We start from the raw sequence: 15,082 nt of genomic DNA, 5'->3' as shown, positions 1-15,082 counted from the left end.
GAAACTTTCACAACTGGCCCAGGCCAACCCAGGAGAGAGGCCAGGAGGCAAAGCATGGACTTACAAGGGTAATTCTTTACTCGTGCGCATGAGGTGTCCCATTCAAACCGGGGCACCCCGAACACGGCTTTACACGAGGTTCTCAGACCTCAACATGATTTGACCAATCCCTCTTTAACTCAGAGATACTATTATTTTGCAAAGCAGCTGCAATTCTATGGCATCACGTGGCATCACGTCCCACCTGCCGCGTTCTTGGTGTAAACGACCCTGGAGCTGGTCTCGCTACAGTTACTTATCGGTGCTGCCAGGCAACGGGGGGGTTTCACAGAGGTGTTAGAGGGGCTCGGAGGCAGACATGGTAGTCTGCGATTGGGGCATTCAGAGCACGTGAGTAAGGGACAGGATCCAGGAGAAGTCCAGGAGGCAAAGTTGAGCCACCCACCCAGCCACCTGCATCAGAACCAGTGCCACCAGGAAAGCGCCTAAGTATTAGCAGCTGGAGAGTCTGTCCTGAGAGGCACCGAAGCACCTGTCTGCTGCCCAGACAGTTTCTCTAGAGAAGCTTGCTGCCCACCAGGAGTTCACAGTCGTGACGTCACCGAGAGGCTGCCAAGCCTGCTGAAGCCTACAGGTTATCGTCCACTCCTACTGTGCAATGTAAGGTCTAGTGATACTGTGACGAGGCAGCTGAGGACCATCAAATCAAACTGTAGCCCCGCGGAGCAATGCTAAAAGAATCAGGAGCGCAGGTGGTGTTCTCCTCCATCCTCCCAGGCAGAGGAGGGGCTTCAGCAAGGAGGAGACATGCTGAATAGAAGAGTGCCTGGCTGCGTAGCTGGGGCTCAAGGTTTTGGCTTCCATCATCGTGGATCTACCTTTGAGAAGCTGCGTCTCTTGGGAGCTGGGGACATTCACCTGACCTCATACCGCAGGGCAGGAGAGGGCAGAATGCGGGACACCGAAACGGAAGGGAAATGCCTGCACAGCGGCCCTCTGACGAGAGCGGCAGCATCCTCCTCTCAGTGGTCTATCCCAGCGCAGCGGCCGCTGAAGACCACAGTGGCTGCAAAGATGATAGTCACCCTGCTTCCCCTTCACACTTTCACGGCCACGGTGGCAATGCCACACAGGCTCAGAAACTCCCTGGCAGCTGCGGCTGGGCAGGGACCAAGCGGGAGGCACCGCTGATGTGCCTCCACGTGTTCACTGGGGGCCGGCTGGAGAATCTGCCCGTGCCAGACACTCCCCAGGGAGCTGGTACCGCAGAAGTGAACATGCTGGACATGGAGAAGACGGTGCTCTCTCGGCAGCGGGAGTTGCCTGCTGGGAAACGTCCACCCGCACCCCGTCATGCCCCTTGGGAAACATCTCTTTGGAAGCACTGTCCTCTCGCAGTGGCACAGCAGCACAGAGATCCTGCCGTGGAGAGGCCCCGTCCCGCCACCAGGATATCGGGAGATATACCACCCCGCACCCGCTGCTGTCCCAAAGGCACCAAGAGCACACCCTCGACCACAAGCACAGTGGTCAGCACCAAGGGAGCCGCCTGGGTCAAAAGCTGTGAGCGTCTGACAAGCCTTTGACGCCCTTTCCCACAGCATTCTGCTGAGAAACGAGCTGCTTATGGCTTGGACGGCTGCACTCTTTGCGGGGCCAAAAGCTGGCTGGATGGCCAGGCCTAAGGAGTGGTAGTGAAAGGAGTTAAATCCAGCTGGTGGCCAGCCACAAGCGGTGTTCCCCAGGGCTCAGTCCCAGGGCCAGTTCTGTTTAATCTCTTTCTCGATGATCTGGACGAGGGCCTTGAGTGCTCCCTCAGTAAGTTTGCAGGCGACACCAAGCTGGGCAGGAGCGTTCATCTGCCTGAAGACAGAAAGGCTCTGCAGGGGGGTGTGGACAGGCTGGGTTGATGTCCAAAGCCAATTCCATGAGGTTCAACAAGGCTCAGTGCCAGGCCCTGCACTCGGGCCACAGCAACCCCACGCCACCCTACAGGCCTGGGGCAGAGCGGCTGGGAAGCTGCCTGGAGGAAAAGGAGCTGGGGGTGTTGGTCAGCGGCCGGCTGCATATGAGCCAGCAGTGTGGCCAGGTGGCCAGGAAGGCCAAGAGCGCCCTGGCCTGTGTCAGAAATAGTGCGGCCAGCAGGGCTAGGGAATGATGGTCCCCCTGTGCTCGGCACTGCTGAGGCCGCACCTCGAGCAGCACGGTCAGTTTTGGGCCCCTCACTACAAGAAAAATACTGAGGTGCTGGAGCACGTCCAAAGATGAGCAGCGAAGCCGATGAAGGTTCTGGAGCACAAGTCTGACGAGGAGCGGCTGAGGGAACTGGGGTGTTGAGCCTGGAGAAAAGGAGGCTGAGGGGAGACCTTAGCGCTCTCTGCAGCTGCCTGAGAGGAGGTTGTGGCCAGGTGCATGTCGGTCTCTTGTCCCACGTAACAAGCGCTAGGACAAGAGGAAAAGGCCCCAGGTTGCACCAGGGGACGTTTAGATTGATACCGGGGAAGATTTCTTCACCAAAAGGGTTGTCAAGCACTGGAGGAGGCTGCCCAGGGAAGTGGTGGAGGCACCATCCCTGGAGGTAGTTAAAAGACGCGCAGACGTGGCGCCCCGCAGCATGGGTTATTGGTGGACTTGGCAGTGCTGGGTTTGCGGTTGGACTCGGTGATCTTAAAGGCCTTCTCCAACCTAAACGACTCTCTGATTCCATATGACAATACGTCCAAAATAGAGCAGCGTGCGTATCACATGGCAAGCGGCTGTGAAGGAAATTAACTCTAGCCCAGCCTCAAGGAGTACACCAGGGCAGCTGTGAGCCGCTGAGGCGGGCTGGGGCCAAAGGCCGGGCTGGCCGGTGGGCGTGCCTGGGATGCGCTCTGGTGATGTCAGATGTCACAATGGGGACAGTTACCAGGGGCGCCAGCAGGCCTGGGATGTCAGATGTCACAATGGGGACAGTTACCAGGGGCGCCAGCAGGCCTGGGCCAGCCGTGAGTGCACACGTGGCGGGAGGCTGGGCTGGACGAGGGCTGGGGGAGAAAGGCTGGCCCCCGCGCGTGGGCTCTCACCCTGCCTTCTCATTTCAGCCTTGAATGCTTTGTCTGTCTCGGGAGTCCATGTTACGTTGATTCGGGTTGTGCTCAGCGGATCAGATAAAGGCTTTGCAGGTAGTCCATACTGATACCTCCATAGACGACACGAACCTGTCGTTCCTAGAAAGGTTCGTAGATCTCTCACCGTTTCCAGTCTGGGTGTCTGGCAGACAGCTTCCTTCCTTGTTCTTCCCAGGGAACGTTGCCCAGCGGAGACTTCGTATCCCAGGTATGCCGCTTTTTCTTGCACCAGCTGTGCTTTCTGTTGGGAGACTCTGTAGCCACTTAAACCCAAGAAGTTTACAAGAGAGATCGTCCGTTGTACACATTCTTCTTCTGTTTCGGTCGCTATTAATAAGTCATCTCCATATTGTAGAAGAACGCCATCTCCCAGTGGCTGTTGCCATTGTTCCAATTCTTTGGCTAGTTGGTTACCAAACAAAGTGGGGCTATTTTTAAATCCCTGTGGTAAACCCGTCCAGCTTAGCTGCATCTTTCTCCTCTATTGAGAGACTCCCATTCAAAAGCAAAAAGCTTTTGACTTTCCTGAGCTCGGGGTAGACAGAAAAAGGCATCTTTTAAGTCTAACACTGTAACCCAAATCAAGTTATCCTTAATTTTGTTAAAAGCGTATATGGGTTTGCTACTACGGGGTGCAAAGTTTTAGTTATTTCACCCTGCATCGAGGGCCCAGCTGCTGGCGGGAGCGCCTTGGGCAGGGCATGGGGATGCCCGGGTGCTGGGGCTGGGCGCAGGCCTTACTGCCTCCCAGCTGGCTCACCCCCTCTCCTGCCTGCCCCCAGCTCCCTGCGGCTCCCACAGCCAGCTCCCTCCTGCCCAGCCCCACTGAAGCCCTTCTCTCTCTCCTCCTGCAGGCCATGGCTGCAACATTCTTCTGTTGGTTGGTAGTAAGCCTCATCCAGCCACAGATGGTTGGTAACGAGCTGGATGATGCCATGCATGAGCGCATGCAGCAGCGTGCCCAGCAGCTGAACCAGGAGATGTCTCGGCTGCTGCAGGAGCTGGAGCAGAAGAGCGGCTTTACCTGGGGAGCCCTGCTCTCGGCTGCCTGGCAGAACTGGTGGTTATGGGCCATTGCTGCACCCCTGGTCCTGTGCTTAGTGCTGTGGTGCTGTCCCAGCAAAGGCAGCCATCAGCCAGAGAGCAGCAGCAAGGAGGGCAGCTCCCAAAACGAGCCGTGTAAGGAGGACCAAGAAGAGAAACCCAGTGTTGTGCTGGATGTGGCAAGTTTCGACCAAGTGCCCCCCGAAACTGTCTGTGATGCTGCAGCAGCTGATGAGTGCTCTGTGTCTGACAAAAACTCTCCAGGACCAGTTTTGTGCCACGACTGAAGCCAGCCAGATTCCCCACAACACTTATGCTGTCTACCGCTTGCTCGTGCCCCTGGAGCCCCCCCAAGGACATGCCTTCCACATGGAGTGGGACACCACAGAGGGGGAGCCGCTGAGGAACCCCATGCTCCGCGTAGAGCTGAAGTGCACATGCGGGCAGGAACAGCTGATGGAGGGCGCGCTGTGCTTCATCCACCACCCCAAGGAGGAGCTGATGGAAAATCAGGGTGACAGCCTCCTAGGCACCCTCTGCACTGGCCCCTACCTGGACATGGAGGAAACCACCCGCTGGTTCCAGATATTGCTAAAAGCAGCCTGGCAGCGTTTGCCTAAGTCGGAACACTGCGGTCTGACAGGGCTGCCCTCCAGGTGCTCCTGCAAGGTCCGGCTGATGTCCGGTTCCAATGCTGCCCTCCTGACTGAGATGATGTTTGGGTTGCAGCAGGATGACACGGACATCTTCCTGATCATCAGGTAGGCAGAGGCCACTGTTGCCAGCAGCAGGACGCAGCCAGAGAGCTGTGCTATGGAAGAGGTTCTGTTCTTCATGCACGGGGCCAGTCCTCAAGACACTTCCCGGAGAGCTGGTGCTGCACAGCGGAGCGCATCGGACACGCACAACACACTGCTCTGTTTGCAACGGCAATTGCTGCCGCACCTTTCCTCCACAGCAAAAGCGCACTGTGGGGCGCGGGGCCCGATGCAGCGGAAGGGCCCGATGCAAGGAGCCTTGGTGAGGAGCTGGATGAGGCCACGCGAGAGTGCATGCAGCAGCACTTTTCATGAAGTTAAGCACGAAGAAACACCGTTGCGGTGGAACTTAGGTGGTGACGCAAGTGGAGGCAGACTGCAAAACGCTATGCCTACGTGGCTGGGTTTGGACAAAATGGAAAAATGCCTTTTATTGTTTATATAAATTGTATATATATATCTTAGATAGTACATGTGTCAGACCCTGACGGGCTTTCTGTGTCCTTCTTGTTTGCTATTTGCTGTTGCTGTAGGTGCCCGTATGCTACGACTCTAAGTTCCGGTTCTTCACATCCTGTCTACATACCTGACAATTTGGGGCTGTCTTAAAGGTACACGGCTAAGTCTTTAAAGCAACTAACTCGTCTGCAGACCCACTACAGACCCCAGCAATCTTCATACAGGGCAGCGTGCTACAGCACAATTTTGTCATTCTGTCTACCTCCAGCATATGGTGTTAGTGGGCACATGGCAGGCGATACTCCCTTTTTATCTTAGTGGTTTTCAAATAAGGAAAGAAAAAAAGAATTAAAAGCAACAGAAAACCACCCTTGGGCTGCATGCGGGAGGGCCAGGCCAGAAGGCAGCAGGTCTTGGGAGAGCCGGGCGGTGCTGGCTGTGCCCACAGCCACTTTGGATCATGGGAAGCATTAGGAAACTTTCACAACTGGCCCAGGCCAACCCAGGAGAGAGGCCAGGAGGCAAAGCATGGACTTACAAGGGTAATTCTTTACTCGTGCGCATGAGGTGTCCCATTCAAACCGGGGCACCCCGAACACGGCTTTACACGAGGTTCTCAGACCTCAACATGATTTGACCAATCCCTCTTTAACTCAGAGATACTATTATTTTGCAAAGCAGCTGCAATTCTATGGCATCACGTGGCATCACGTCCCACCTGCCGCGTTCTTGGTGTAAACGACCCTGGAGCTGGTCTCGCTACAGTTACTTATCGGTGCTGCCAGGCAACGGGGGGGTTTCACAGAGGTGTTAGAGGGGCTCGGAGGCAGACATGGTAGTCTGCGATTGGGGCATTCAGAGCACGTGAGTAAGGGACAGGATCCAGGAGAAGTCCAGGAGGCAAAGTTGAGCCACCCACCCAGCCACCTGCATCAGAACCAGTGCCACCAGGAAAGCGCCTAAGTATTAGCAGCTGGAGAGTCTGTCCTGAGAGGCACCGAAGCACCTGTCTGCTGCCCAGACAGTTTCTCTAGAGAAGCTTGCTGCCCACCAGGAGTTCACAGTCGTGACGTCACCGAGAGGCTGCCAAGCCTGCTGAAGCCTACAGGTTATCGTCCACTCCTACTGTGCAATGTAAGGTCTAGTGATACTGTGACGAGGCAGCTGAGGACCATCAAATCAAACTGTAGCCCCGCGGAGCAATGCTAAAAGAATCAGGAGCGCAGGTGGTGTTCTCCTCCATCCTCCCAGGCAGAGGAGGGGCTTCAGCAAGGAGGAGACATGCTGAATAGAAGAGTGCCTGGCTGCGTAGCTGGGGCTCAAGGTTTTGGCTTCCATCATCGTGGATCTACCTTTGAGAAGCTGCGTCTCTTGGGAGCTGGGGACATTCACCTGACCTCATACCGCAGGGCAGGAGAGGGCAGAATGCGGGACACCGAAACGGAAGGGAAATGCCTGCACAGCGGCCCTCTGACGAGAGCGGCAGCATCCTCCTCTCAGTGGTCTATCCCAGCGCAGCGGCCGCTGAAGACCACAGTGGCTGCAAAGATGATAGTCACCCTGCTTCCCCTTCACACTTTCACGGCCACGGTGGCAATGCCACACAGGCTCAGAAACTCCCTGGCAGCTGCGGCTGGGCAGGGACCAAGCGGGAGGCACCGCTGATGTGCCTCCACGTGTTCACTGGGGGCCGGCTGGAGAATCTGCCCGTGCCAGACACTCCCCAGGGAGCTGGTACCGCAGAAGTGAACATGCTGGACATGGAGAAGACGGTGCTCTCTCGGCAGCGGGAGTTGCCTGCTGGGAAACGTCCACCCGCACCCCGTCATGCCCCTTGGGAAACATCTCTTTGGAAGCACTGTCCTCTCGCAGTGGCACAGCAGCACAGAGATCCTGCCGTGGAGAGGCCCCGTCCCGCCACCAGGATATCGGGAGATATACCACCCCGCACCCGCTGCTGTCCCAAAGGCACCAAGAGCACACCCTCGACCACAAGCACAGTGGTCAGCACCAAGGGAGCCGCCTGGGTCAAAAGCTGTGAGCGTCTGACAAGCCTTTGACGCCCTTTCCCACAGCATTCTGCTGAGAAACGAGCTGCTTATGGCTTGGACGGCTGCACTCTTTGCGGGGCCAAAAGCTGGCTGGATGGCCAGGCCTAAGGAGTGGTAGTGAAAGGAGTTAAATCCAGCTGGTGGCCAGCCACAAGCGGTGTTCCCCAGGGCTCAGTCCCAGGGCCAGTTCTGTTTAATCTCTTTCTCGATGATCTGGACGAGGGCCTTGAGTGCTCCCTCAGTAAGTTTGCAGGCGACACCAAGCTGGGCAGGAGCGTTCATCTGCCTGAAGACAGAAAGGCTCTGCAGGGGGGTGTGGACAGGCTGGGTTGATGTCCAAAGCCAATTCCATGAGGTTCAACAAGGCTCAGTGCCAGGCCCTGCACTCGGGCCACAGCAACCCCACGCCACCCTACAGGCCTGGGGCAGAGCGGCTGGGAAGCTGCCTGGAGGAAAAGGAGCTGGGGGTGTTGGTCAGCGGCCGGCTGCATATGAGCCAGCAGTGTGGCCAGGTGGCCAGGAAGGCCAAGAGCGCCCTGGCCTGTGTCAGAAATAGTGCGGCCAGCAGGGCTAGGGAATGATGGTCCCCCTGTGCTCGGCACTGCTGAGGCCGCACCTCGAGCAGCACGGTCAGTTTTGGGCCCCTCACTACAAGAAAAATACTGAGGTGCTGGAGCACGTCCAAAGATGAGCAGCGAAGCCGATGAAGGTTCTGGAGCACAAGTCTGACGAGGAGCGGCTGAGGGAACTGGGGTGTTGAGCCTGGAGAAAAGGAGGCTGAGGGGAGACCTTAGCGCTCTCTGCAGCTGCCTGAGAGGAGGTTGTGGCCAGGTGCATGTCGGTCTCTTGTCCCACGTAACAAGCGCTAGGACAAGAGGAAAAGGCCCCAGGTTGCACCAGGGGACGTTTAGATTGATACCGGGGAAGATTTCTTCACCAAAAGGGTTGTCAAGCACTGGAGGAGGCTGCCCAGGGAAGTGGTGGAGGCACCATCCCTGGAGGTAGTTAAAAGACGCGCAGACGTGGCGCCCCGCAGCATGGGTTATTGGTGGACTTGGCAGTGCTGGGTTTGCGGTTGGACTCGGTGATCTTAAAGGCCTTCTCCAACCTAAACGACTCTCTGATTCCATATGACAATACGTCCAAAATAGAGCAGCGTGCGTATCACATGGCAAGCGGCTGTGAAGGAAATTAACTCTAGCCCAGCCTCAAGGAGTACACCAGGGCAGCTGTGAGCCGCTGAGGCGGGCTGGGGCCAAAGGCCGGGCTGGCCGGTGGGCGTGCCTGGGATGCGCTCTGGTGATGTCAGATGTCACAATGGGGACAGTTACCAGGGGCGCCAGCAGGCCTGGGATGTCAGATGTCACAATGGGGACAGTTACCAGGGGCGCCAGCAGGCCTGGGCCAGCCGTGAGTGCACACGTGGCGGGAGGCTGGGCGGGACGAGGGCTGGGGGAGAAAGGCTGGCCCCCGCGCGTGGGCTCTCACCCTGCCTTCTCATTTCAGCCTTGAATGCTTTGTCTGTCTCGGGAGTCCATGTTACGTTGATTCGGGTTGTGCTCAGCGGATCAGATAAAGGCTTTGCAGGTAGTCCATACTGATACCTCCATAGACGACACGAACCTGTCGTTCCTAGAAAGGTTCGTAGATCTCTCACCGTTTCCAGTCTGGGTGTCTGGCAGACAGCTTCCTTCCTTGTTCTTCCCAGGGAACGTTGCCCAGCGGAGACTTCGTATCCCAGGTATGCCGCTTTTTCTTGCACCAGCTGTGCTTTCTGTTGGGAGACTCTGTAGCCACTTAAACCCAAGAAGTTTACAAGAGAGATCGTCCGTTGTACACATTCTTCTTCTGTTTCGGTCGCTATTAATAAGTCATCTCCATATTGTAGAAGAACGCCATCTCCCAGTGGCTGTTGCCATTGTTCCAATTCTTTGGCTAGTTGGTTACCAAACAAAGTGGGGCTATTTTTAAATCCCTGTGGTAAACCCGTCCAGCTTAGCTGCATCTTTCTCCTCTATTGAGAGACTCCCATTCAAAAGCAAAAAGCTTTTGACTTTCCTGAGCTCGGGGTAGACAGAAAAAGGCATCTTTTAAGTCTAACACTGTAACCCAAATCAAGTTATCCTTAATTTTGTTAAAAGCGTATATGGGTTTGCTACTACGGGGTGCAAAGTTTTAGTTATTTCACCCTGCATCGAGGGCCCAGCTGCTGGCGGGAGCGCCTTGGGCAGGGCATGGGGATGCCCGGGTGCTGGGGCTGGGCGCAGGCCTTACTGCCTCCCAGCTGGCTCACCCCCTCTCCTGCCTGCCCCCAGCTCCCTGCGGCTCCCACAGCCAGCTCCCTCCTGCCCAGCCCCACTGAAGCCCTTCTCTCTCTCCTCCTGCAGGCCATGGCTGCAACATTCTTCTGTTGGTTGGTAGTAAGCCTCATCCAGCCACAGATGGTTGGTAACGAGCTGGATGATGCCATGCATGAGCGCATGCAGCAGCGTGCCCAGCAGCTGAACCAGGAGATGTCTCGGCTGCTGCAGGAGCTGGAGCAGAAGAGCGGCTTTACCTGGGGAGCCCTGCTCTCGGCTGCCTGGCAGAACTGGTGGTTATGGGCCATTGCTGCACCCCTGGTCCTGTGCTTAGTGCTGTGGTGCTGTCCCAGCAAAGGCAGCCATCAGCCAGAGAGCAGCAGCAAGGAGGGCAGCTCCCAAAACGAGCCGTGTAAGGAGGACCAAGAAGAGAAACCCAGTGTTGTGCTGGATGTGGCAAGTTTCGACCAAGTGCCCCCCGAAACTGTCTGTGATGCTGCAGCAGCTGATGAGTGCTCTGTGTCTGACAAAAACTCTCCAGGACCAGTTTTGTGCCACGACTGAAGCCAGCCAGATTCCCCACAACACTTATGCTGTCTACCGCTTGCTCGTGCCCCTGGAGCCCCCCCAAGGACATGCCTTCCACATGGAGTGGGACACCACAGAGGGGGAGCCGCTGAGGAACCCCATGCTCCGCGTAGAGCTGAAGTGCACATGCGGGCAGGAACAGCTGATGGAGGGCGCGCTGTGCTTCATCCACCACCCCAAGGAGGAGCTGATGGAAAATCAGGGTGACAGCCTCCTAGGCACCCTCTGCACTGGCCCCTACCTGGACATGGAGGAAACCACCCGCTGGTTCCAGATATTGCTAAAAGCAGCCTGGCAGCGTTTGCCTAAGTCGGAACACTGCGGTCTGACAGGGCTGCCCTCCAGGTGCTCCTGCAAGGTCCGGCTGATGTCCGGTTCCAATGCTGCCCTCCTGACTGAGATGATGTTTGGGTTGCAGCAGGATGACACGGACATCTTCCTGATCATCAGGTAGGCAGAGGCCACTGTTGCCAGCAGCAGGACGCAGCCAGAGAGCTGTGCTATGGAAGAGGTTCTGTTCTTCATGCACGGGGCCAGTCCTCAAGACACTTCCCGGAGAGCTGGTGCTGCACAGCGGAGCGCATCGGACACGCACAACACACTGCTCTGTTTGCAACGGCAATTGCTGCCGCACCTTTCCTCCACAGCAAAAGCGCACTGTGGGGCGCGGGGCCCGATGCAGCGGAAGGGCCCGATGCAAGGAGCCTTGGTGAGGAGCTGGATGAGGCCACGCGAGAGTGCATGCAGCAGCACTTTTCATGAAGTTAAGCACGAAGAAACACCGTTGCGGTGGAACTTAGGTGGTGACGCAAGTGGAGGCAGACTGCAAAACGCTATGCCTACGTGGCTGGGTTTGGACAAAATGGAAAAATGCCTTTTATTGTTTATATAAATTGTATATATATATCTTAGATAGTACATGTGTCAGACCCTGACGGGCTTTCTGTGTCCTTCTTGTTTGCTATTTGCTGTTGCTGTAGGTGCCCGTATGCTACGGTTCTAAGTTCCGGTTCTTCACATCCTGTCTACATACCTGACAATTTGGGGCTGTCTTAAAGGTACACGGCTAAGTCTTTAAAGCAACTAACTCGTCTGCAGACCCACTACAGACCCCAGCAATCTTCATACAGGGCAGCGTGCTACAGCACAATTTTGTCATTCTGTCTACCTCCAGCATATGGTGTTAGTGGGCACATGGCAGGCGATACTCCCTTTTTATCTTAGTGGTTTTCAAATAAGGAAAGAAAAAAAGAATTAAAAGCAACAGAAAACCACCCTTGGGCTGCATGCGGGAGGGCCAGGCCAGAAGGCAGCAGGTCTTGGGAGAGCCGGGCGGTGCTGGCTGTGCCCACAGCCACTTTGGATCATGGGAAGCATTAGGAAACTTTCACAACTGGCCCAGGCCAACCCAGGAGAGAGGCCAGGAGGCAAAGCATGGACTTACAAGGGTAATTCTTTACTCGTGCGCATGAGGTGTCCCATTCAAACCGGGGCACCCCGAACACGGCTTTACACGAGGTTCTCAGACCTCAACATGATTTGACCAATCCCTCTTTAACTCAGAGATACTATTATTTTGCAAAGCAGCTGCAATTCTATGGCATCACGTGGCATCACGTCCCACCTGCCGCGTTCTTGGTGTAAACGACCCTGGAGCTGGTCTCGCTACAGTTACTTATCGGTGCTGCCAGGCAACGGGGGGGTTTCACAGAGGTGTTAGAGGGGCTCGGAGGCAGACATGGTAGTCTGCGATTGGGGCATTCAGAGCACGTGAGTAAGGGACAGGATCCAGGAGAAGTCCAGGAGGCAAAGTTGAGCCACCCACCCAGCCACCTGCATCAGAACCAGTGCCACCAGGAAAGCGCCTAAGTATTAGCAGCTGGAGAGTCTGTCCTGAGAGGCACCGAAGCACCTGTCTGCTGCCCAGACAGTTTCTCTAGAGAAGCTTGCTGCCCACCAGGAGTTCACAGTCGTGACGTCACCGAGAGGCTGCCAAGCCTGCTGAAGCCTACAGGTTATCGTCCACTCCTACTGTGCAATGTAAGGTCTAGTGATACTGTGACGAGGCAGCTGAGGACCATCAAATCAAACTGTAGCCCCGCGGAGCAATGCTAAAAGAATCAGGAGCGCAGGTGGTGTTCTCCTCCATCCTCCCAGGCAGAGGAGGGGCTTCAGCAAGGAGGAGACATGCTGAATAGAAGAGTGCCTGGCTGCGTAGCTGGGGCTCAAGGTTTTGGCTTCCATCATCGTGGATCTACCTTTGAGAAGCTGCGTCTCTTGGGAGCTGGGGACATTCACCTGACCTCATACCGCAGGGCAGGAGAGGGCAGAATGCGGGACACCGAAACGGAAGGGAAATGCCTGCACAGCGGCCCTCTGACGAGAGCGGCAGCATCCTCCTCTCAGTGGTCTATCCCAGCGCAGCGGCCGCTGAAGACCACAGTGGCTGCAAAGATGATAGTCACCCTGCTTCCCCTTCACACTTTCACGGCCACGGTGGCAATGCCACACAGGCTCAGAAACTCCCTGGCAGCTGCGGCTGGGCAGGGACCAAGCGGGAGGCACCGCTGATGTGCCTCCACGTGTTCACTGGGGGCCGGCTGGAGAATCTGACCGTGCCAGACACTCCCCAGGGAGCTGGTACCGCAGAAGTGAACATGCTGGACATGGAGAAGACGGTGCTCTCTCGGCAGCGGGAGTTGCCTGCTGGGAAACGTCCACCCGCACCCCGTCATGCCCCTTGGGAAACATCTCTTTGGAAGCACTGTCCTCTCGCAGTGGCACAGCAGCACAGAGATCCTGCCGTGGAGAGGCCCCGTCCCGCCACCAGGATATCGGGAGATATACCACCCCGCACCCGCTGCTGTCCCAAAGGCACCAAGAGCACACCCTCGACCACAAGCACAGTGGTCAGCACCAAGGGAGCCGCCTGGGTCAAAAGCTGTGAGCGTCTGACAAGCCTTTGACGCCCTTTCCCACAGCATTCTGCTGAGAAACGAGCTGCTTATGGCTTGGACGGCTGCACTCTTTGCGGGGCCAAAAGCTGGCTGGATGGCCAGGCCTAAGGAGTGGTAGTGAAAGGAGTTAAATCCAGCTGGTGGCCAGCCACAAGCGGTGTTCCCCAGGGCTCAGTCCCAGGGCCAGTTCTGTTTAATCTCTTTCTCGATGATCTGGACGAGGGCCTTGAGTGCTCCCTCAGTAAGTTTGCAGGCGACACCAAGCTGGGCAGGAGCGTTCATCTGCCTGAAGACAGAAAGGCTCTGCAGGGGGGTGTGGACAGGCTGGGTTGATGTCCAAAGCCAATTCCATGAGGTTCAACAAGGCTCAGTGCCAGGCCCTGCACTCGGGCCACAGCAACCCCACGCCACCCTACAGGCCTGGGGCAGAGCGGCTGAGAAGCTGCCTGGAGGAAAAGGAGCTGGGGGTGTTGGTCAGCGGCCGGCTGCATATGAGCCAGCAGTGTGGCCAGGTGGCCAGGAAGGCCAAGAGCGCCCTGGCCTGTGTCAGAAATAGTGCGGCCAGCAGGGCTAGGGAATGATGGTCCCCCTGTGCTCGGCACTGCTGAGGCCGCACCTCGAGCAGCACGGTCAGTTTTGGGCCCCTCACTACAAGAAAAATACTGAGGTGCTGGAGCACGTCCAAAGATGAGCAGCGAAGCCGATGAAGGTTCTGGAGCACAAGTCTGACGAGGAGCGGCTGAGGGAACTGGGGTGTTGAGCCTGGAGAAAAGGAGGCTGAGGGGAGACCTTAGCGCTCTCTGCAGCTGCCTGAGAGGAGGTTGTGGCCAGGTGCATGTCGGTCTCTTGTCCCACGTAACAAGCGCTAGGACAAGAGGAAAAGGCCCCAGGTTGCACCAGGGGACGTTTAGATTGATACTGGGGAAGATTTCTTCACCAAAAGGGTTGTCAAGCACTGGAGGAGGCTGCCCAGGGAAGTGGTGGAGGCACCATCCCTGGAGGTAGTTAAAAGACGCGCAGACGTGGCGCCCCGCAGCATGGGTTATTGGTGGACTTGGCAGTGCTGGGTTTGCGGTTGGACTCGGTGATCTTAAAGGCCTTCTCCAACCTAAACGACTCTCTGATTCCATATGACAATACGTCCAAAATAGAGCAGCGTGCGTATCACATGGCAAGCGGCTGTGAAGGAAATTAACTCTAGCCCAGCCTCAAGGAGTACACCAGGGCAGCTGTGAGCCGCTGAGGCGGGCTGGGGCCAAAGGCCGGGCTGGCCGGTGGGCGTGCCTGGGATGCGCTCTGGTGATGTCAGATGTCACAATGGGGACAGTTACCAGGGGCGCCAGCAGGCCTGGGATGTCAGATGTCACAATGGGGACAGTTACCAGGGGCGCCAGCAGGCCTGGGCCAGCCGTGAGTGCACACGTGGCGGGACGAGGGCTGGGGGAGAAAGGCTGGCCCCCGCGCGTGGGCTCTCACCCTGCCTTCTCATTTCAGCCTTGAATGCTTTGTCTGTCTCGGGAGTCCATGTTACGTTGATTCGGGTTGTGCTCAGCGGATCAGATAAAGGCTTTGCAGGTAGTCCATACTGATACCTCCATAGACGACACGAACCTGTCGTTCCTAGAAAGGTTCGTAGATCTCTCACCGTTTCCAGTCTGGGTGTCTGGCAGACAGCTTCCTTCCTTGTTCTTCCCAGGGAACGTTGCCCAGCGGAGACTTCGTATCCCAGGTATGCCGCTTTTTCTTGCACCAGCTGTGCTTTCTGTTGGGAGACTCTGTAGCCACTTAAACCCAAGAAGTTTACAAGAGAGATCG

The sequence above is a fragment of the Falco punctatus genome (genome assembly GCF_963210335.1).
Source record: "Falco punctatus genome assembly, chromosome: 7".
Taxonomy (NCBI): domain Eukaryota; kingdom Metazoa; phylum Chordata; class Aves; order Falconiformes; family Falconidae; genus Falco; species Falco punctatus.
The sequence above is the reverse complement of the archived record's forward strand: the minus strand, read 5'-3'. Positions refer to the sequence as shown.